Source organism: Quercus suber, unplaced genomic scaffold (assembly GCF_002906115.3).
Source record: "Quercus suber isolate HL8 unplaced genomic scaffold, Cork oak 2.0 scaffold_15, whole genome shotgun sequence".
NCBI classification, from domain to species: domain Eukaryota; kingdom Viridiplantae; phylum Streptophyta; class Magnoliopsida; order Fagales; family Fagaceae; genus Quercus; species Quercus suber.
In genome coordinates, this window is record NW_027069480.1 from 1,605,580 (window position 1) to 1,630,572 (window position 24,993).

The 24,993-nt window shown below is 30.5% G+C and overlaps 1 pseudogene; it reads left to right on the top strand.

Annotated features, from left to right (window-relative positions):
* Positions 1-12,398: 12,398 nt before the first annotated feature.
* LOC111997835 (probable LRR receptor-like serine/threonine-protein kinase At4g29180) lies at positions 12,399-20,679 on the top strand (annotated as a pseudogene).
* Positions 20,680-24,993: the final 4,314 nt, after the last annotated feature.

Consider the following 24,993-nt stretch of genomic DNA (forward strand, 5'->3'; position numbering starts at 1 on the left):
TTTTCTAAGTTTTGGTTATTAATATATATAGACAAGTTTCTAACCCATGAATATGCATGGATACATTTAAAAATATACAATTAAATGCAAAGTATTCCTAAATAAGTTTTTTTTTTTTTTTTTTTTTGAGAAAAAATTCCTACATAAGTTAAATAATATTTATGGTAATTATTTTATATACATACTAGGTACATATTTTTATATTTTGCTAACTATTAAAAAAGCCTTGTAAGAATATTATTTGGAAGAAAATACAAATTGTTCATGATTATTTATTTATTTATTTATTTTTGTTTTACAGTTTATTAATTATGGACTCTTTGGTTTTCACACTCTATACTTACCCAAATAGATATTTATGATATGATTTTACATTTGACACCAAAATTAAGAGAAAACCTAATTAGATTTTGAAATGGATATGGAATTTCGTGTTATGTGTCTTATCTAAGTTCTTTAATTTTTCTGCCTAAATGAATTATGCATTAACACCTGAGACAGAAGTCGAAAAGAGGACTATAATGACACTCTAACCTCAATTGAAATCTAATTTTATGCCAAGTGTACAATTCAATTTCTTAATTTTAATAAAGTTGTTTAGAACACTAAAAGAGCAGAAAGGTGAAATTAAAAGGGCATTAAGTACTTTTCAATTATACTATAATTTTGTATTAGTTATATTTACATAGAAATTCAATCATCTAAACTCATATATATATATATATGAGATAGGTTCAAGTTACACTTGGTGTAACTCCATAAGAGTTACACATTTTTTATACTGTAGATTTATGAGAGATCTAACGGATAAAAACAAAACACAATTATCCATTATAACATTAAATACTTACCTAATTAATAGTCTCCCCATTATCTCTCTTCTTATTAAATATTTCTTATGTCACTTTTTATCTCTCCTTATTAAGTCTTTCTTTGCATTTTCTTTACAATTTGTCCTACGTTTCTACTTTCTTAGTTTTTTCCTCTAACTGAACTACAAGGCATTGATAAACCCTGTTAAACTCATTTTGACTGATTTCACAAATCTGTGTCCATGCCTTATGATATTTCTTATCCCCACATTGTAGAAAGTTAATTAAGCCACAAAAAATTAGTAAAAGAGAAACTCAACAGACATAATGTGAAGCCTAGATATTCAAAATATTAATAGTGACCTAAGATTTTGCATTATCCGAGAGATTAACCTCAGTCCATAAGTTACAAAAGTTAAAAAAACAAAACAAAACAAAATCACCTGGAGGCGAATCACTGCCTTCTGTGCTCTTTTGTTAAATCAGTAAAAAGCTGTACATTTATCAAATCTATATTTTTAAATAGTTGAAATCCCTATATATTTCTGATCCCCACACTGTAAAATACACTATTTAAAAATATAGAATTGGTAAATGTATAGCTTTTTATTGAATTAACAAAAGGGCACAAAAGGCAGTGGTTTGCCTCCAGGTGATTTTGTTTTGTTTTTTTGTTTTTTGTTTTTGTTTTTTGTTTTTTTGTTTTTTTGTTTTTTTATTTTGTTTCTAACTTTTGTAGCTTATGGACTAAGGTTAATCTCTCAGATAATGCAAAATCTTAGGTCACTATTAATATTTTGAATATCTAGGCTTCACATTATGTCTGTTGAGTTTCTCTTTTACTAATTTTCCGTGGCTTAATTAACTTTCTACAGTGTAGGGATCAGAAATATCGTAAGGCATGGACACAGATTTGTGAGATGAGTTTAACAGGGTTTATCAGTGCCTTGGAGTTTAGTAAGAGGAAAAAACTAAGAAAGTGGAAACGTAGGACAAATTGCAAAGAAAATGGAAAGAAAGACTTAATAAGGAGAGAGAAAAAGAGACATAAGAAATATTTAATAAGGAGAGAGATAATGGGGAGACTATTAATTAGGTAAGTACTTAATATTATAATGGATAATGGTGTTTTGCTTTTATCTGTTGGATTTCTCATAAATCTACGGTTTAAAAAATGTGTAACTTTTATCTCTCTCTCTCTCTCTCTCTCTCTCTCTCTCTCTCTCTCTCTCTATATATATATATATATATATAATCAGTAACCTCCACAATGCAGAAAAATGTTTAATAAAATACGATTTGATCTAAAATCTTTAAATTTTATTTTTAGATAAAATTTGGCTACAAAATTTTTTGTCGCCTAAGCCTTCAACTCTGTTGTAAAAAAAAAAAAAAAAAAATGCATAACTACCTATTTTGAAAAAGAAACTGTTGAATTGCATGTTTTTTATGTTCTTAAAATGTTTATCAAATTTCGTGTCAATAAAATATTATTAATTATTTGATCCATGAACTTATTTCTTATGGATAATTTTAGACTAGAAAAACTTAAATTTTAAACTTTGTATTGATGACTTAGCTATTGATGTTTGCTTTTCTGGAAATTTTGCAAGTATGAAGGATATAAAAAAGAAAATGTAATCTCATGGTAGATTTGTCAANGGCAGAATCTTTAATTTACAGAATAAAAGTTGTACGGATTCTCTGACTCCTCTCAAAAGCTAAATTTTCAAAACAACTTTTTCTTTTTCTTTTTTATGGTCAGGTCAATTATTAAAATATCAGAAAAAGCTATTAAAAAAAAAAAAATTGTCAGCTTGTGTAAATCACTATTTGTGCTCGCTACTTTTTTTTATGGTCAAGTCAATTTATTTTATATTTTTAATTTTTGATGGGATCAACTCAATTATTAAAATATCAGAAAAAGCTAACTTTGGAGTCACTTTTGTTTGATTATTCTTATAATGACCTCAAGTTTTGTCCTCACTATTAGCGACGGAAAGGGGATCCCACATATGATTCCCTCCCTGCTAATGACACAACTTAATGGGACTTATGATTTATATATGATTACATCTTTAACTACATAAGGTACAATATTTAGATAATTTGATGCAATAATAATAAATGATTAAGATTAAAAGTTATTCTTTTTTTTTTACTTTTAATTTTTATCATTAAATAAAAAATATTAAAAATAAATAAAAATTTAAAGTAAAAAAATTTAAAATGTAAAAAATTGATAATTATATGGTGTTTAACTTTCAATCTCAACCATTAAATAAAAAAATTAAAAAAAAAAAATTTAAAGTAAAAAAATTTAAAATATAAAAATTTTTTGAAGAAAATAAAGTAATTGCGTGGTGCAATTGTTCAGCATCTCTATCCCAACTACTTTTAGCCGAAAAAGACACTCAACAACTTTGAATTTTATTCCGCTGAAAAGATCTTGAAATACTTTGAATTTTCGAAGTAGATATCCGTACCATTAAGGATTTATACACGATCACACCCTCAAAGATTTTATTCCGCTGAAAAGACCTTCAAATACTTTGAATTTTCGAAGTAGATATATGTAATTCTACGTAAATAATAAAAGAACAAAAGATTAAAACATTATTTATAACTAGTGTCCAATTCGTGCAATGTATGGGATAGTTAAACAAAATTTATACACATTTACTTTTATTGGTACACTCATTTGAAAACAATTTTAACTACCCAAATGTAAAAAAGGCATTGAGTTATTATTTAAAGTAGCCTTTTGAAAAACATGATTGGCCATACAAATCTCATTGCTGTCATGCAAAGCATTTATAAACTATTAATCCCAAAAATATGGGCTTATGCTATCACTAGAATTTATACATATTGTGCAAATAAGCCTTAATTTCTCAGCAACAGTTAAAAATATAAACTGCAAATATATAAATAAGGACCATGACTTCAGGGGGACACTTTAAACTTCAAATTAGAGTAATAATATCACTTTCTCAATCTATGCTCAATTGTAAAAATAATATAGAGAAAATTCAAAACATGGAAAGAAAATAAAAATTACAACAATTAATTCCATTATCTTTCATGCTATACTTTGTAATTGTATGGAATTAAGTCAACTCAATTTAAGTAGTTGTAATAAAGTTGGCTTCTACCATTCTCTATTCTATAACAATATGAACATATATATTGGTTTTCTTAAACAATTACCGGTATTACAGTAAAATGATTTATTATTGAAAATAAGAAACAATTAAGCTCATCCCTTAAAAATTTATCTCTTGCACTTGTATGATATGTTATTTCCATTCAAACTTTAAAATAGATTATGTGTCTTACCTGAATGTTTTCCTTGGGGTGAGGACAAATAAAATGAGACAGGTGCTTTATGACCTTCAAAGCAAAAAATCTTTCTTCTAGTAAAAAACAAAACTCATCAAGAGGAGTAAGAGAGAAAGAAATTACTCAATGAAAAACCATAGTGAATGAAAGAAAAGATTTCTAAGCTTCCAAAGATCTACACAAATTTTTAGCCAGAGGTGCAAAATGCCAAGTTAAGAAATATAAATATTGATCTACAGGTGCAATTTTTTAATAGACAATAGCAATTTCATGAATAAAAGAAATTTTTTAATACTTATTGAGAAAAAAGATAATCTGAGATTTTTCCTATATATATATATATATTTTTTTTTTTTGATAGGTAATGTAATTTTTTTCCTTTCATCAAGAGGAGTAAGAGAGAAAGAAATTACTCAATGAAAAACCATGGTGAATGAAAGAAAAGATTTCTAAGCTTCCAAAGATCTACACAAATTTTTAGCCAGAGGTGCAAAATGCCAAGTTAAGAAATATAAATATCGATCTACAGGTGCAATTTTTTAATAGACAATAGCAATTTCATGGATAAAAGAAATTTTTTAATACTTATTGAGAAAAAAGATAATCTGAGATTTTTCCTATATATATATATATATATTTTGATAGGTAATGTAATTTTTTTCCTAGATTAATTGAATTAGATCATGAACAAAAACCCTAGAAACCAATATCATACTTTCTTTTTTGCTTAAAAAAAAAAAAAACAAATAAGCAAATAAACAAAACTAACCTTACAAAAAGTTAACTTTATAAGCTAAAATCTATTTCATTTTTTTTTCCTGAATTTGATTTAAAGTATGACATCTTAAAATTAATCTAGTAATACAATTTTTTTTTTTTTTCACAATTATTGAAGTGGTTTTTTTTAACAATTATTGACCTAACTTACATAACATGTCGCTTTCAAAATGAAGATTGCCCAACATGTGGCCATCCATCTCAGCGACTTGTCTCTACAACTCTGAGTTTGAGTGAGGAATGAACGGATTCATCTGCTCTTTCTGATGTGTCTTTTGTTTCCCCTTTTGCTACAGAAAAAGTGTGTGGCATCTCCATCTATTTATAATTTTTATGGGAATAGGCGGTCTATGACTCTTCGCAAGGACTAATGGATGCATAGCTAATATACGTGGGTGGTGGGTGGATGGACCATCCTCCAACCAACCACCCCTCCCCCTATTTTGAAATTTACGTCTAGAGGGAGAGAGATTGCAAAATCCGTGGCTTTATTTTTTTAACTTGAGAGAGGGGTAAGGTTGCTAGGGTTTTGAGGTGGGAAGAGAGGAGTTATAACATGAGTCTCTCTCTTCTTTTTTGAATCCTTACATGAGTCTTTTTTTGTGTTTTAATCTGAACGCAAGTCTCTCTAATATTTTAGTCTAATTAATTGAATCCAAACACAAGTTATATATATTGACTAGTCACAAACCCACATGATGTGCAGGAATAGATAATCATTTTGTAATTTTAATGTAATGTAAAATTTGTTCTCTCTAATTTGTTGAAGATAATTTTGTTCTCCCTAAAAGTTAAACAATTTCTAAAATTATTTTTCATCTTTCTATATCTACAACTACCAATATATCATTCTATTATTTGGTGTGTTTGATTGATATTATTCCCGTATAGGGTAGTTCATATTCTTCAAAGTTATGTTATAGTATGCTATGTTTTTTTATTTTATTTTATTTATTTATTTATTTTTTATAGCTAAACTTTTTAAATTTCAAATAAATTATTCAAATTCTTCATTCTCCTAAAGGAGATTATCATGATAATTAAAACTCATAACAAACTTATACTGAATATGTATAATTTATTCTCTAAATTTTATTGTAGATCATTTTTTCATCCTAAAAATTAAAAAATTTGAAAACGTAATTTCCATCACTTTATTTTTACTAATATATAATTTTTTATGTTTTCAATCTTGGAAGCAAATTGGACCAAGGTGAGCGAAGTAAACTGAATGGACCGAAATTGAGTGTGTAAATTGAAGCATACTGAACATGACTGATTTGATATGTTTCCTAATTTTTTTTTTCTTTACCACTAAATTTTTTAAGTTTCCAAATATATTATTCAAATTTCTCATTTTCTTAAAGAGAATTATCATGATAATTAAAACTCATCACAAAATTACACTCAACATTACTCAAATAATTGATAGGTATATTCAAATATATAGCCAAGATTGTATTTTGATATATATTCATATTCTCACTTCCAAAATGACTAATTATTAACCCAAACAAAAATTAAACCGAAGGTAGAAGAGGAAGAGAGAGGAGTTGTGATAAGGAACCCAAAAAAACACAACACCAAAAAGTATTAATCCAAAATAGAGTTATAAGAAATACAATGATTTGTCAGCCTAAAGTAGGGTTGCAAGAAAGAATGATAAACAAAAATAAATAAAAAATATTAATCAAGAACTTAAAAGGTGAAGCATAAAAATATCATTTCCTATATAAAATTTATTGACAGAATTTTGTACATAAGCTATGTTAGAAATTTGACAAATTTTCTCAAATCCAAACTTTCTCCCCCTAATATCAAAACATAGAAAATATATATATATATATAATTGTATAAGCCAAAGAAAAAATAAAACAACTACTTTAATTTTAATTTGATATGCATGTTAAAAATATAAATAACATAAAATTCAACAATTTGATTTTGAAAATTCAACACAAATAAATTATATTTCTATTATGTTTAAAAAATTATATTTATAAATTATAAGTTTATGACCAAAAACTCTGCAAGGCACATCAAATTAAATTTTTATACAGCTTCTAAAAGCATTCACATCAAAAGCTCATAAAATTGCTAAATTGCTATTTTAGCACCAAAAGCACTATAAAAAACTCACTGCATCAAAGTTGCTAAATCTAAAAACACATACCTTCTAGCTACAATAAATAGCTATCTATAACAGTTTAAAGTATTAGCATTGACAAAGCTAAAATTTTTAGTTTTCATATCAAAAATTCACTTTATCTATTTTAACACACTGTTTTATAATACACACAATATCAACTTCGATTAAAAAAAAAAAAATCCACCACAAAACTTTAGCAACCACCTCCTCCAGCCACAACCACCACTTTTGACAATCACAACCCACGAAGAAAAAAAAACTACAGACAAAATCAAACAGCAAACCACCACCACAACCAAAATCAAAAACTACCATTACCACCACAGCCATATCAAGAGGCGAGGGAAGAGAGAGAAGAGCTTGAGAGAGAGAGAGAGAGAGAGAGAGAGCCACAAGAGAGAGGCAAAAGAAAAAAAGACCATTTGTGTACAACAACTCTGTAGCTAGATCAAGTAAAATTAAAAAGAAGACAAGAAATCAAGCCCTACAACCCCACTGTGAGAGGATAAGAAATCACCGCTGCAAAATAAGAAAACAATCCTAGTTTTGATAAACCTCAGTATTCAAGGAAAACAACAAACTCATCTCTACCGTTACTCTATCACGAACTTCTTCACAATTCAGACAAACCACTAAAAACTCTTTGCAAGAAAATTAAAACCCCACAACATAATAATAATAATAATAATAATAATAACAATAATAAACAAAGAAATCAGAGAGAAGGAAATGGACAGAGTAGAACCACCGTTGATCTCATCGTCTTCATCTTCTTTTCTTCTCAAAGATATCTAAAATTTTTTCATTGCCTCCAGACAACCCTTGTCCTCCTTCGTCATTTCACCACCCCTGCCCATGGTACGTCAGCCGTGGCCCGTGGATTTGGTGGTGTGATGGCGGCCCTAGGTTGGTGATGATTTTAAGCAATTGAGTACTCTACAATTGAATTTCTTAGAAAAAGCTCAGGTTACATCTTTTTTTTGTAAGATCAACGTTTGCAATCGGATCATTAATTACTTGTACTTAATAAAATAAAACATGATTTGAGAATATAGCTGAAGTTTAGGAAGTGATTGTCAAAACTAATAATTAAATACCAATTTGTTATATTTTTCATCAGGTATTTTGTTCTTATTCTTTGGGAGTAATTGTGATTATTAATAGTGAAGAAATGCATTTAAGCTCAATAATCAATATCAATGCTAGGTATAAATTTTTATGACACATTTGAGAAGGAAATTGATTTATCTATAAGCACTTTACAAATTTCATCATCATTATACAAATTATTTTTAATAATTTCTAAACTTCACTATTTTAGCATTATCAGTGATGACTTGGACACTTTTTCATGTTTTTTTTTTTTTTACTAGAAGAAAGATTTTTTGCTTTGAAGGTCATAAAGCACCTGTCTCATTTTATTTGTCCTCACCACAAGGAAAACATTCAGGTAAGACACATAATCTATTTTAAAGTTTGAATGGAAATAACATATCATACAAGTGCAAGAGCTTAATTGTTTCTTATTTTCAATAATAAATCATTTTACTGTAATACCGGTAATTGTTTAAGAAAACCGATATATATGTTCATATTGTTATAGAATAGAGAATAGTAGAAGCCAACTTTATTACAACTACTTAAATTGAGTTGTCTTAATTCCATACAATTACAAAGTATAGCATGAAAGATAATGGAATTAATTGTTGTAATTTTTATTTTCTTTCCATGTTTTGAATTTTCTCTATATTATTTTTACATCTGAGCATAGATTGAGAAAGTGATATTATTACTCTAATTTGAAGTTTAAAGTGTCCCCCTGAAGTCATGGTCCTTATTTATATATTTGCAGTTTATATTTTTAACCGTTGCTGAGAAATTAAGGCTTATTTGCACAATATGTGTAAATTCTAGTGATAGCATAAGCCCATATTTTTGGGATTAATAGTTTATAAATGCTTTGCATGACAACAATGAGATTTGTATGGCCAATCATGTTTTTCAAAAGACTACTTTAAATAATAACTCAATGCGTTTTTTACATTTGGGTAGTTAAAATTGTTTTCAAATGAGTATACCAATAAAAGTAAATGTGTATAAATTTTGTTTAACTATCCCATACATTGCACAAATTGGACACTAGTTATTAATAATGTTTCAATCTTTTGTTCTTTTATTATTTACGTAGAATTACATATATCTACTTCGAAAATTCAAAGTATTTGAAGGTCTTTTCAGCGGAATAAAATCTTTGAGGGTGTGATCGTGTATAAATCCTTAATGGTACGGATATCTACTTCGAACATTCAAAGTATTTCAAGGTCTTTTCAGCGGAGTAAAATTCAAAGTTGTTGAGTGTCTTTTTCGGCTTAAAGTAGTTGGGATAGAGATGCTGAACAATTGCACCACGCAATTACTTTATTTTCTTCACAAATTTTTTATATTTTAAATTTTTTTACTTTAAATTTTTCTTTATTTTTAATTTTTTTATTTAATGATTGAGATTGAAAGTTAAGCACCATATAATTATCAATTTTTTACATTTTAAATTTTTTTACTTTAAATTTTTATTTATTTTTAATATTTTTTATTTAATGATAAAAATTGAAAGTAAAAAAAAAAGGTAACTTTTAATCTTAATTATTTATTATTATTGCATCAAATTATCTAAATATTGTACCTTATGTAGTTAAAGATGTAATCATATATAAATCATAAGTCCCATTAAGTTGTGTCATTAGCAGGGAGGGAATCATATGTGGGATCCTCTTTCCGTCGCTAATAGTGAGGACAAAACTTGAGGTCATTATAAGAATAATCAAACAAAAGTGACTCCAAAGTTAGCTTTTTCTGATATTTTAATAATTGAGTTGATCCCATCAAAAATTAGAAATATAAAATAAATTGACTTGACCATAAAAAAAAGTAGCGAGCACAAATAGTGATTTACACAAGCTGACAATTTTTTTTTTTTTAATAGCTTTTTCTGATATTTTAATAATTGACCTGACCATAAAAAAGAAAAAGAAAAAGTTGTTTTGAAAATTTAGCTTTTGAGAGGAGTCAGAGAATCCGTACAACTTTTATTCTGTAAATTAAAGATTCTGCCTACATAGGAAGTTTGTGCTTTAAAAAAAGTTGTTCTTAAAACTAAAATAAATTTAAATTTTGTAAATCAAAAAATTCAAAAGGAGAAAAGAAAAGAAAAGAAAAGAAATGAACAAAGGTACTTGTACAGCTAAAAAAAAAAATCGTTTTGAGAAATTTGAGACTCAAAACTTGAGAAGAGGTATTGCCGCATTAGTACTAGTAGAAAATACAGAAGTTACGAACAATGAGGAAGGCAAAACGTATATGTAAAAGTGTAAATGAAGATGTGATAAAATTTAAAAGTATGAAGTGTAAAAATCGAAGAAATAGAAGACGTGTGTGGTTAAGAATAAACAAGAAAAAATAATTAAAAATAAGAAATAAGTAATATATGTCTGGTGAGGAAAAATAATATTGTAATAAAAAATAATAAAAGGTTGAAAATTGTGTTGTATTGGGCAGTGTGCTTAGTTGAAGGAATCAAGCTATTGCCCAGCCTATAATAGTTTTATTATAATTTTTTTTCCAGATTTTAGTAAATTTTTTTTTTTTTTCAGTTTTTCTTTTTGCTTGAAAGATTCTAATATATTGTTAAGTTGCTCAAATTATGGACCAAAATTTAATTTTATTGGCATAAAAAAAATTCAGGGTGGTTCCAAAATTTTTTAAAAAAAGTAAATAAATATAAAATTTTAAATTAGGGGTGTGCAACCAACCCGCCAACCTGCCAAAACCGACCCGACCCAATCCAACCCATCGGGTTGGGTCGGTTTTTAGGGTTTGGTGAGTTGGGCTGGGTTACAAATTTTTTTTTTAATAATTGGTCGAGTTGGGTTTGGGTCATAAAATTCCAAACCCACCAAACTTGACCTGACTCACTCATATATTTAATATATATTATAATTAATAATTTTTTTTAAATAACCAGCTCTTCCTATCCTATATAAAAGGCAATTAGTTCACATAAACCGTACTAAATTACTATTGTTGTTTAGTTATTAGTGTTTGCCTTTAAGGAGTTATATTTATACTAATTTTTGGATTTTTTTAATATATTTATATTTATATTTTTTTTGCTCAATTGAATAATAATAGTAATAAAAAAATTGTCCAACTCATGGGTTTAACTTGACCCATGTGGGTTGGATTGGACTTATGTAATGGGTTGGGTTAAATTTTTTTTTTTTAACCCACCATGGTGGGTTAGGTTAAAAAATCCCCTTAACCCGACCTAATCCGATCCATGTATACCCTTATTTTAAATTAATATGTATAATTTTTTTTTTCAGGACCACCCTGGCCATAAGGTGGCGCTGGCATTGCGTACAAGCCTCCAAGTTACCAAAATTTAAGAAAGAACTTTATATTCTAAGTGAAGTAGTTGATAGTTAGTCAAGACATCTCTGGGTTAAGTTGCGCGAGACAACAAGAGTGAATTAAACAAATTCTCATTGTATTGTCTTCACATTTTACAGTAGCGAACTCATATTATCATAATAGATAGATTGATGGAGATATATATTTACTTCATCCTATTGATGTTGTGCGCAATCTTTGTTCATGTTTTTTTTTTTTTTTTGTTTTTTTATTATTTATAAATAAGTATGGTTATGTTTGTTAAATGCATTATATGTGTTTTTTTTTTTCCTTTTCTTTTCTCTTTTCTTTATATTTTATTTTATAAGTAGAATGATTATGTTAGACAAATTGCCACTTTCTTGCTAATTTTGATAGCCTAACTTTTTAAAATTTTCATTTATAATACTAATAAAATGGAAAAAAACGATAAAATTTTATATAAATTAACTTAACCACCCTCTAGGATTTTAAGATAAGAAAAAAAAACCAAAAAAAAAAAAAGAAAAGAAAAGAAAAGAAAAAAGAAATCAATTGATACAAAGAACCAAATAAAATACAAACATGGCCCATTCTTGGTCCTATAATCCTTCCAAATCCAACCACCAAAAATTTATAACAAATTCCCAATCTAACTCCATAAAAAAGGCTAGCAAAAAATAAAAATAAAAAACCAAATCAGCAATATAAGGGAAAATAATCTTTCTAAATTAAGATTTATTTTCTATGTAAATTAGAATTAAGCACTACAAATTATATATAAATATATAAACTCATCTTTTATGAATTATTTTGAACTACAAAAATTTGAATTTAAATAATTAATTGATTACATGACTAATGAATTTTAATCACCTTGAAATTTTGAAAACATGGAGAGTACATGGATATAATGTAATCCAACGGTTGATTAGTCAAAATGTACATCCAATAATAAATTATTAAATTGTGTAACATTAGTTAAAGAGTTACACTTGGTATAACTTGAACCTAACCCATATATGTATATATATATATATAGATGAGTTCAAGTTATACCTGATGTAACTTCACAAGAGTTACACATTTTTTGGACCATTGATTTGTATTAGATCTAAGGGTAAAAAAATACTCATAGTCGTGTATTTATTGTTCCCTAAAAATTAGTGACTAAGTCATTAATTCTTCTTATTAAAAATAGAAAAATAAAAAATAGCATTAACTCTCTCCTCTCCATCATTAACTTCATATTCTCTCCCTCTCTCACATGGTCTTTAAAAGGAGTAAAGTAGCTAACATTCGTATGACACAGTGATTGAAAAGGAGTAAAGTAATGTCACAGGGAGACGTTGCTTTGTGGAAAATTGTTTTTATACCCTGTGAAATTATTTTTCAATTGGACCAAAAAATACTCAAAAATACATAAACGATTTACAATTAATAAAAAATTATTACAAGATTAGACCCTACAAATAGCTCTGCCTTGTTTGAAAAATATCATTTTCTATAGGCGCCTTTTTTTTTTTTTTTTTTTAAAGTTTATACAAATGATTGAAAGAAATCCAAGGAAACAATGATTTGGATTTTTTTCTTTATTCGCCAGCTTTGTGTGCCTCAGCCTTACGGCCTGAACTATTTTTGTCCATACACCATAACACTATTATTATTATCAACTGCTAAAATAGGATTAAAGCATTTGGGCAGAAGCGTTCTTTAGGAAGAAAGGTAGCATGCTAATTAAGGTGGCCTGTGTAATAATAATAATAATGAATATTTGGGGTTAGCCTGACAACTTTGTGTTTCTTGTTCTAGAGGAATTTGCCTTAGATCTTAGTTGGGTATACAATTTAACAATTGTATAATTAAAGGTTGCTTGAAAGTACATAGAACACAAAGACTGTGTGAGAGAGGGAGAGAAGATGAAGATAATGATGGAGAGCAGAGATTTAATGCTGTTTTTTATTTTTCTATTTTTAATAAAAAGAATTAATGACTTAGTTACTAATTTTTAGGGAACAATAAATACATGATTATGAGTGTTTTTTTCACCCTTAGATATAATACAAATCAATGGTCCAAAAAAGGTGTAACTCTTGTGAAGTTACACCAGGTGTAACTTGAACTAATCTCATATATATATTAGTCTTATCACACGTGCTTCACGTGTGTCATTAGGCTTTTTTTGGATTTAGTGTCATAATTTTCTATTCATCTCAATTTGAGATGTTTCTCTCTTCTATCTAATTAAACCACACACATAGTGATTTTTATTATGGACATAGAAAATATATTCATTAAAATGAAAAAAAAAAAAAGGCAATACAAATGGATGTGAAGAGAAAACAATTCAAACACTAACATAAATAAATCATTAAAAGGAAAAAGGGAGTACATTAAAAATCACCTTTTTTTAATAATTCAAAAATAAAGAAGAAGAGATTTGAAAAAAAAAAAAAAACGTGAGATTCGAATTTAGAAGTAAGGAGAGAGAGAGAGAGAGAGAGAGAGAGAGAGACGTTTAAGTCTTGATAAAGGGGGAAAGAAGAAGATAAAAAAAAAAGTGAAAATGTTGGGGTTAGTGGTCTTATTTTATAGCAAAAAAAAAAACCTATGTCTTTATTTTTTATATATAATTTTTATTTTGAGAATTTAATTTATAAGTGAATAAAACAATTTGAAAATTAACAAGAGAATGACTCTATTTTTAGACAATATTTTAGTGAGAGTTAGAATTGTATTTTCACGTTAAATATGATTTCCCTTTCACCAAAAAAAAAAAAAATTGTATTTTTACTAGATTGTCTTTTAGTTTTATCTCTACTTTAACATAAGGGTGTAAAGGTATTAAAAAAAGAAAAGAAAAAAAAAAGATCTAAAATAAGAAAAAACCCTTAAATAGTATTAGTATAGATATAAGGAATATATATATATATATATATATATCTGATAAAAAAAATTCCATCCATAGTCTCCACGCTGCAACGCATCTACACGAGTGTTTGAATTGATAGATTAGTGGATTAGATTTTAATAAAATTGATATAGTTTTTTAACATATTGTTGTTTATTTCATTTTGTTTAGGCTTCGTAAGCATTGATTGTGGCAATTCCAGGAATTTCACATATCTAGACGATGTTACTGGCATTTCCTATGCTCCTGATGAAGCTTATATAGAGAATGGGATTAACAAGAACATCTCTTCTGAGTATGCATATCCAAACAATCTCAACCTGTACTCTTTACCACTTTCTGATCTTAGAAGTTTTCCTCTTGGAAACAAAAATTGTTACACCTTAAAGTCCACCGCTGGAAAAGGCAATTTATACTTGATTAGAGGTTCATTCTTGTATGGAAACTATGATGGACTAAACAAGTTACCAGAATTTGACATCTATTTTGATGTCAATTTTTGGTCCTCACTAAAATTTAGTGAATCTTCTAAGCCTGTTATAACTGAGATTATTGGTATTGCACAATCAGACAACATTCACGTTTGTCTCGTGAACAAAGGCTTGGGAACTCCTTTTATTTCAGCCTTGGAGCTTAGACCTCTAAATAAATCAATTTATGACACTGAGTTTGGGACATCTGCTTCATTAGTACTCTTCCAAATATTGGATGTTGGATCAACCAATGGAAGTGGAAGGTATAAAGATGACATTTATGATCGCCTTTGGTCCCCCTACATGCCCCTTACTTGGGATTCAATCAGCACTTCAATAACGATAATGATAATGGCTATCAAGCACCACAGGAAGTAATTCGGACAGCTGCTAGGCCAGCTGATGATAGTGAACCCTTGAGATATTATTGGAAAAGTGATGATCCTAACTCTCAGTTTTATGTTTACTTGTACGTTGCTGAAGTGGAGAAGCTTGAGAAGAACCAGTCGAGGAAGTTCAATATATCTTGGAATGATCCACCGTTGTCTACACCTTTTAGTCCTCGTTACTTATATGCAACCACAATATCTAGTCCAAGAGCCTTGGTGGGAAAAGGGCAACTATGAGGAATATTGGATTTCATAAAGAGTCTAATATACAATTTGATTGAATATTAATACTAAATACAGTTGATGCTGTCATGAATGTTAAAACAATTTATAAGATAAGCAAACACTGGGTGGGTGATCCCTGCGGTCCGAAGAATTACTCTTGGGAAGGTCTAACATGCCAATACAATCGTTCAGTTCCTCCACGGATAATCTCAATGTTAGTCATTCTCGTCTGAACAATATTGATACTACTTCTCTGATTAAAAATATCATTATTTAGGAGTTGCTTTTCTACCTTGAATAGGAACCTAACCTCATATGGTTTGACTGGGACGATTGCAGCTTCCTTAGCAAACCTCTCATTACTGGAATCCTTGTAAGTACACATTCAAAATGTTTTGTTGCGTGACTGTTGTGCTAGCCCTAACTTGATGAAAATAAGGATTAACCCTTTCAAGATTTAGCGTTTTGTTCAACAACTTGCAACATCTAATAAGGAAAATACTTTTGTCTCAGGGATTTATCATACAATAGCTTAACTGGACCAGTGCCTGAATTTTTGGTAGAACTAAAATATTTGAAGTTCCTGTAAGATCTGAAGCATTGGAATTGTAATTTTAATACAATTAAGAACACACCTCTCTAACAGAAATCATATTACTGACTTGTAGGAATTTGAAAAACAACCAATTATCAGGTTCTGTTCCTACAGCTCTTATTGAAAGATCAGAGGCTGGATTACTTACATTGAGGTTTGCCTCCCTCTTAGATTCTCAGATGCTAATATGGCAGAAAGGGCCAATAGTTTTATCGCTTTTCTTGTTTTGCATATTCTTGTTTTTGAGTAGATAATAGAAGTGGTTCATATTCTACATTTTCATGAAATTACAGTTATGCACTAAAATTTTTATATGGGACATGTAAAATATGTTTTAATTGTTTATTTCCCTGCTTCCAGTGTGTATGATCAAGTGGATGACCGAAATGTTTGTAGCTCAAGTTCATGCAAAACAAGAAAAAAAAATTATGTTCCAATACTAGCACCAACAATGTCAGCATTGGTCCTCTTTATTGCTTTGCTTGTCATTTGGAAAATGAGAAGAAGAAGGAAATCGGGTAATTTCTCTAGTTTGATCATTATGATTATGTGTGTTGGATGCTTCCAAGTCCCAACATACAAGAATTAGTACAAGATACTTCGACAGGAAATCATGCTCATCTAGAGGTGTAAAAAAGTGAAAAAGGATGTAAAATGACATGTAGAAGAAATAAGAAAAGAGAGAGAGAGAGAGAGAGAAGAGAGAGAGAGAGAGAGACGGAGAGAGAGAAAAAGAAAGAAAAGAAAAAAAAGATAACAAATGTAAATTGATAGTGTCTTGCAAAAAATATTTTAGGGTCCACAGGACCATTACTACAGGATAACATTAAGAAAAATAATATTTGAAACAAATTATTCAAAGGGATATATTGGTCAGAAGGTGATATATTTTAGAATGTAGTATATGCAGCAATCTTCTGCTCTACAACATAAAGATTCAAAGGTTCTGTCTAAAGTATGTTTTTGTGTAAACTACAGCTAAAGAGTTGGTTGTCTGTAGCAAAAAAAATATCATAGTATCAAAGAAGAGAAAATTTACTTTTGCTGAGGTTTTAAAGATTACAAACAACTTCCATACTATCATTGGGAAGGGAGGATTTGGGATTGTGTACCACGGCCAAACGGCAGATGGCACCCATGTTGCAGTTAAGATGCTCTCTGCATCATCATCTCAAGGGCCTAAGGAATTCCAAACTGAGGTTTGTACCATTGATTCAATAAAATTTCTTTATACGTTATAAAGTTTAAAATAAAGATGTGATGGCATGGATGAACAACTTTTACACTCTATTTTGTCACTAGTGAATATATTCATGCTAGGTAACTTCTTTAACCATTGATTATTGACTTAAGTGGTTGCTGGTGGATTTGCAGGCTTAGCTCTTAATGACAGTTTACCATAGGAACTTGGTATCTTTTGTTGGATACTGTGATGATGGTGACAACATGGCACTAATTTCTGAATATATGGCTAACGGCAACCTAAAAGATTATCTTTCAGGTACTTCCATGTTTAGTATCACTATCTGAATGAAGAATGACTTTGATAACCGATTACAATGCTTATACTATGCATTGTCCCAGTCTTTATTAAACAATCAATTCCGCTGTTTTTAGATACCCTATCTTCCTGTACATAATTTTTTTTTTTCTCTTTTATGTTGTTTGTACATATTCTTTCTGGCTACTTCATTTTTCTAATGACGTAGTCTTCTTTTAATACAAGTTTTCTTCCCTATCAAATAATAATAATAATAATAATAATAATAATAATATGCTCAGATCCTTGAGATTATGAGAAATTTTTGTTCATTATTTATGGTTGCAGATACAAGTTCACATACCTTGAGTTGGGAGATGAGACTCCACATTGCAATTGATGCTGCACAAGGTCAGCATCTACATTCTTCTTAGCAAATGTAATATATGAAGTACAGCCGACCTCAAAATTTTTGGAACTAAGGCTTGATTGTTGTAATCCTTGGATTACATTATATCCAACTTTTGAATAGCATTTCATTTAGTGCACCAGACCCAGTTGTCTCACACATTATTTACCATGCTTCTTGAGAAGCCCCCAATCCATCTCCCTCTAGAATCTCTGATAAGCCCCCCGGCCGGGGTTTCCTTGAGCCGAACCATTCGTATTTAGCTTAAAGAGGCGTAGAGGAGGTAGTTTCCAACAAATGAGGGTGTTGGTATGTCTTGTTCTCTTCATTTGATAGGAGAGGGAGAAGAAAAATTCAGTGGTAAGGGATTTAATCTTTTTGTGGACTAAAGGTGGTTTGAAAGCTTGACTTTCCATGGTGGTCTTATTTCGAGCTATTCAAATGGACCTAGTGATTATGGGGAAGCTGACATTCGAAGGTATGTCCGGGTGGGGTGGCAAGAGCTTTTGTGTGAGGAGGAAGACATACACATAGTCCACTCCTCATTGGGATGACTGTGGAAGCCGCGGGGTGTGGTGTGGATGGGTAAGGCCGTAAGGGTTAGGTCTAACCAAATGGGGACAATCCTTTGGATATGTAACGATGTTTCTGGGGCGGTATGACATAGTGGTCATGTATCATCTGAGAGGATTTTTCTATTTTTCAGGAGGTCTTTTTTGTGGGGAGACGATCATGACAAGAAAGCCAAAGGAAGATGTTGATTTCACGAATGGTGGGGATTTTCCAAAACCATTTCCAGTTAGGATATGTAAAATTCTAGAACCCTCTCTCTAAATAGAACTTCTGATCTTATTGATTGAAGAAAAGAATACAAATGAGTGAAAGAATTACATCACTACTTCTATATATACAATCTAAGCAAATAAAGAAAGTAACTAACTCCGCAATTGGAGGGAAATTCTGTTACAAAAAAAAAAAAAAATCCTGTCTATTAGATCACGTGTACATTGACCAAAACTATGTAACTGCTTCTTCTATCCACGTGGCAGTGCTTCTTCATACGTGTGAATGAACTGTTCATGGTAAGGAACTGCTTCAATCAATTCTAGCATCTCTGCACTAACCCAGTCACTCTGTGTTTTAGTTGCTTGATCACTGCACTGTTCTCCAACTCTGGCTTTAGGCTTGCTCTTGTCTTGAGTGCATTCCTTCTTGCTTTCAACAGGATTCATGGTGGATGATGGGAAAATGCCCACTAGGGGATGGGTGCTAAAAGAGACATTCCATTTGTGTGGAGTGGAAGGGTTTGGGGGTTGCTTTTATGGTTTCAAGATGGCGATTTGGGGGGATGAAGGAGATGTTGTCAAGAAGCCAATTTCCATTGGGATCCCTCGTGTCCCAAACTTTAAGGGAGTGCTCAATTCTATTATGAGGGCCTTCACCAGTCCAATTATCATACCAAAAGCTAATGGAAGCCCCATTTTTAATAAGCCAACCAGCTCCTTTGTTGCAAATGTCACTAGTTTTACCAAGTCGAAGAAATCCTTTTAGAGGTGCACTGATCATGAAGAGATATTTTTTCTAAACTTCAATGCACATGTAAACATTTTCTGCATTATACTTCAGTTTTGTCTCAATTTTGCTTCGAAGTCATACTTAAACCTATATAATTTCTTAAAATTGAATTATTGCTTATAGATCTAGTGCCTCATATATAACATTGTGTTAATCGGGCCATAATTTGATTTTATGTCATCTGTGCCTGACTTGTATTGATACTGCAGGACTAGAGTACTTGCATCATGGATGCAACTTGCAAGCCACCTATAATACACAGAGATGTAAAGTCAGCCAACATCCTTTTAAGTGAGAGCTTGGATGCTAAGATAGCAGATTTTGGTCTCTCCAAGGTTTTTCCCAAGTGATAACCAAAGTCATGTAGTAACTACAGTCATGGGCACAACTGGATATCTTGACCCGAGTATGTTTTCATCATGTAATTCGTTTAGTTTTTTGCATCATTAAAAGGGAGTTGCACTTGGTTCAAATGATTGCAAAAAATAATAATAATAACAATAGATTGGTAATTAGAAATGATGAGCAATTCATTTCATTAATATGCAACAAGTACCTTCTTTTTTTTTTTAAACTACACACACCTAAGGCTAGAGATTAGTCTGGTGCTATAAAAGCCACACTCATGTTAGTGAAGGGAGAAAGGAAAAAAAAAAAAAAATCTTTGTTAACATTTGACATGACATAATTATTTTTTGTGTTTTTTAGGTACTACAATTCTCGAAAGTTGAACGAGAAAAGTGACGTCTTCAGTTTTGGGATTGTTCTGTTAGAGCTAATTACCGGCCAACTTGCAATTGTAAAAAATGGTGAACCAATCCACCTGGTACATTGGGTGAGTCCTAAGCTTGAAATGGGGGATATAGAAAGTGTTGTTGATAAAAGGTTGCAGGGAGATTTTGATGTGACTTCTGTCTGGAAAGCTTTAGAATTAGCATTGACATGCACTACACCCGCCTCTCGTCAAAGAGCTACCATGAGTCTTGTGTTACCAGACCTAAAAGAATGTTTAGCAATGGAATTGTCTCGTAGTCAGGAGAAAAATAAGGGTTTAAGGGAGGAGATTAGTAGTTTATCAAACAATTCATCTGAAATGATTGGTCCATTTGCAAGGTAGATTTAGATTGTCTAGTTAAGGTAATAAAGCCAACTTGAGGACTTTCAAGTGTGTGACTTGTTTTTGCTTATTCATTTTTGTCAAATAGTTATTTGTAATTGCCAGTTTGGGTGGTCCATTTGCAAGGTAGATTTAGATTGTCTAGTTAGGGTAATAAAGCCAACTTGAGGACTTTCAAGTGTGTGACTTGTTTTTGCTTATTCATTTTTGTCGAATAGTTCTTTGTAATTGCTAGTTTGGGTTATTACTATTATTTTTAATATTGCTGGGGAAAGAAGTTTCCTGATGACTCATCATATATATTAGATATTAAATTTGAAGCACGATAAGAATATATATATATATATATATATTTAAAGGAAAACACTTGCTAATTGGGGCCATAGAAAAATTGGGCTATGTGGAACCCAAACGGTCAAAATCCAAATGAAATCTAATTTAGTTTCTAATTATTGTCTAATTTCATCCCACATGTCTAATTTATTTTTCTTAATTTTGGTGCCAAGGAACCTATTTATAATACCTAGTAAAAAATACAATATGACTACCTCACTCTAGGATGTACTGTGCAACTGTGCATAAACATTTAAAAATTGTGATGATAAGATAATAATGTGATTTGGAGCTTGCCAAAGACAAAAATATTCACATAAAGACAAAATTTAATATAGTTTGGCCAACTTTGAATTTATCTTCATTACAAGCATTGCCAACTAAAACAATAAAAAGAAGTAACACAGACACAAAATTAAACATACCCAATAATTTCTCACACAACAATTCTAATCTTTGTCTTTTAACTATGTCACACACATTCTTATATATATATATATATATAAAACTACGTCACAGACATCAAAAATTACATTACCACTCTATTTATAAGGAAAATACACTTCCCTGCATCTTTTAAGCCCTTCTCTGTTAATCAATCTAAGACTCTCTAAATAGGAATTAGTATACCTCTTAGTATTCTTTTAATATAAGTGGAATTCCAAAACTAACTAAAACAGAAGTCCTCTAAAACTACAAGTGTCGTGTTATGGACTGAATTTAGCATTACTGATTTAGTTGAATATTTATTCCAGGAGTTCAGTTCTTTTTGCCTAATATTGTCTGCATTCACTCATTGCCATATAATTAGCATTCTTTTACCATAAAGATTTGGGGCAGTGATGACATTCGAAATCACAATGCAATACCAAAGGGTGCTAGTAGAACTCCCCATGGCGACAGTGTTGGAATTGCATAAAATATGGATGGCTGAAGAGAAATAGTTTTTTGATTAAAACTTGTGACTATACCACAAGGTGCACCTTAATTTTAGCAAATTCCTCCGTTAAGGCTTTGGAAATTGTAATTTTGGGACGTTTAGAGTCAAAATAAAGTCCGGTATGTTTTGGGACGTTTCTTAGAGATAGTAGTTCAATTTTCACAACTATATCAAATTTTCCATTTTTGTTAAATTTTTTTTTTCATTTTTGATAAAAAAAAAAAAAACTATTTTGCCACATAATTATATATATATTTTTTTTAGAAACAAAAAATGGGGGTCTTTATGGTCATATTGCACCCCCGGGTAGGGAGCCAATGGCCTCGGCCGAGGTAGCCCGATCTCGGGGGCCCGACTGTACCACTGTGTGAGAGTCACCTCATCTCTCAGTACACCTCACCACTAAGTTTTCCCACCAACGGAAACCTGCTGGCAGCGGGACTCGAACCTAGGTGGGTTAGACGAAGCATTCGAACCTTACCAGCTGAGCCAAGCCCCCGTTGGCTTTGCCATATAATTATATGATTAGCAGAAATTAGTGTTTTCTAATAATTTTCTTAGCTGCCCAAGGTTTTCTTTTACTAGTTAAACGTATTATAGCCTTTAAAGAAATTCAGTTATTAGATTAATAAAAATTCAGACATTTGTCTATTGTTTATTTTTGGTGGGATTTTCTAGGAAATCACCTCATGGATTCAAAGGATCCCTCGTAAAAACAAGGTTTCCTCTTGTGGATTTAAGGTTTTCAATTAAAAGTTAACGTGTTTAATTTCTTTTCATTCAAAAAATAACATGTTTGTTTTATTGTAACTTCTGCAATATCAGTCACATTTTAATTGGGGGAGAAGAGCATTGATATATGACAAGCAAGGGTGTTTTTAGTTGACTTCAATTCATATGGTTGATGTGGAGGTAGTGAAGGGGTTCAATCATAGTGTTGAGGTTCAATTAGAGTGTTGACTATTGAGAACTGAACCTGTTCCAATAGTTTGTTTGGTAAATGAGAGCTCTTCAAAGGATTTTTTTTTTTTTTTTTCTCGCTTCGGTGTCCTGTAGTTTACCAAATGTGAAACAATGACGGTCAGAAATTGTCCATCTTAACAGTATTCATTAGTGGTCACTCTCTTATGCTTATATTATTAGATAGCAAAAATTTCCACTTTACGTGACTTTTTATAACCAAAAATAAAATAAAATTGTTCAGAACATATTCTGAGTATTTTTTCTCCCCCCCAAAAAAAAAAAAAAAAAAGAACTCTGACTATCAATTAATGTAGGTTTTTTTTTAATTTTTATTTATTTATAATTTTAATTACAATGACTAATTTTGGGCTGGTGCCGTTTTGGCATCTTGGGATTTTTGGGTCTAAGAAATTTGAAAACAAGTAACAAGATTTTATTTATTAAATGAGTAGTGAATAATTTTGGGTAGTCCAATCTTTAGATTTTCTTGCACTAGAAATTGAATAAGATTAGTAGCATAATCTATTGCAGTATAAATATGATAATATTTGTGATGTTTATGTGATAATTTGGTGAGGAAATAACCAAGTTAGTGGAATTAATATGACTTTGAAGATACTTGAAAAAAAAAAAAAAAAAAAAAAAAAAAAAAAGGAAAAACCGAAAGATTCTTTCAGTTTGCTATCCATGCATTTGTGTTTACCATGTGGTCGAGTTTACATTATTGTTGCTGATGATTAACCCTTATTCAAGTGGCTTTAAAAAAAAAATAAAGGTGGGATTTAACTCCTAAAACAATGCCAGCACTAGCAGTACTTGCTTTGTACATGAGGCAAGTATGCCTCTGCTGATTAAGTTAAGATTAACAGGCAATAAATCATGTAAGATTTTCCACACATAGGTGATAATCTTCACATAATCACATGTATTTTTCTTTCCAAATTAATTAGAGACCAAACATCCGTAGGAATATCTACATTCCTTCTGATGTTGTTGTTCTCCACCCTTTGTTCCATATAGAGCAGCCTGTACCTGTAGACCTTCTAAATTTGGTACATACCAGTACTTGAGTGTCTCCAAAACAGCTTGTCCTCCTTTCCTTTTATTTTTGGTAAGGGAATTTGAAAGATTTCTAACAATGCTGGGATTCCAGTTATTAGTGGATGGTTCAACAAAGTGAGCCACAGTTTTGAGCCAATCAACTCCCTGTTATTATGAGAAGTGCTAGGGAACCAAGCTGGGTGGTCTAAGGTAATGTTCAAACCTGTCCCTATCATCCACCTCTTACCTTGATGTATTAATAGACTGTTGTTAATGATATTCTCCCAAGTCCAAGATTGGTGAGGTTTGGGTTTGCAGTCATGGAGAGGATTTTCAGGGAAGTATTTAGCTAACAAAGAGTTGGGATGGTAAACCCTTCTCCAAAATTGTTTTCCTAACATGATAACTTGATATTTATCTCTGCACAATTTAGACCACCTGAACGTGCGCCAAGCTCCACAATTCCTCGTTCTCTTCCTGTGCTTTGCCTCTGTCTTTATCTCTATCATTTTTTTTTTCTTTTACGTACGACAGAATTAGACACTAGAAAAGGTGGGGACAAATAAAACCATGTCATAAAATGGTGTGTATTTTCTAAAACGAAAAGTAATTCAAGATGGAGGCAACAACATACGAGTAGCGCAGTTTTAGTTTTTTCCAGTGCTATCATGTATTTAATGTAATTGAGTCTGAGTGATGGGAAAAAAAGAAAAGAAAAAAAAAGGTAATAGATTTATGTAAAATCTATAAGCAGCCAGTTACAATTTATCATATAGAATAATTATGAAAATAAGTGTAGAAGAAAAATACTAGGATCACAAAAATGTTTACAACTTTTGCCAAAAAATTTTCACGTTGTGAGTGATAGAGGTGTGGACCCATATAGACCAATCACTTTTTTTTTATCACTCACAATTTGGCACATAGTGAGTTGTAAATGATGTTTTGCAAGGTTGATCCACGTCTTGTGCTCTATTTAGGCCTTATGAAAATTGTCTTGTCAAACAATCTAAATACAAAGATCAACACCCCATTTA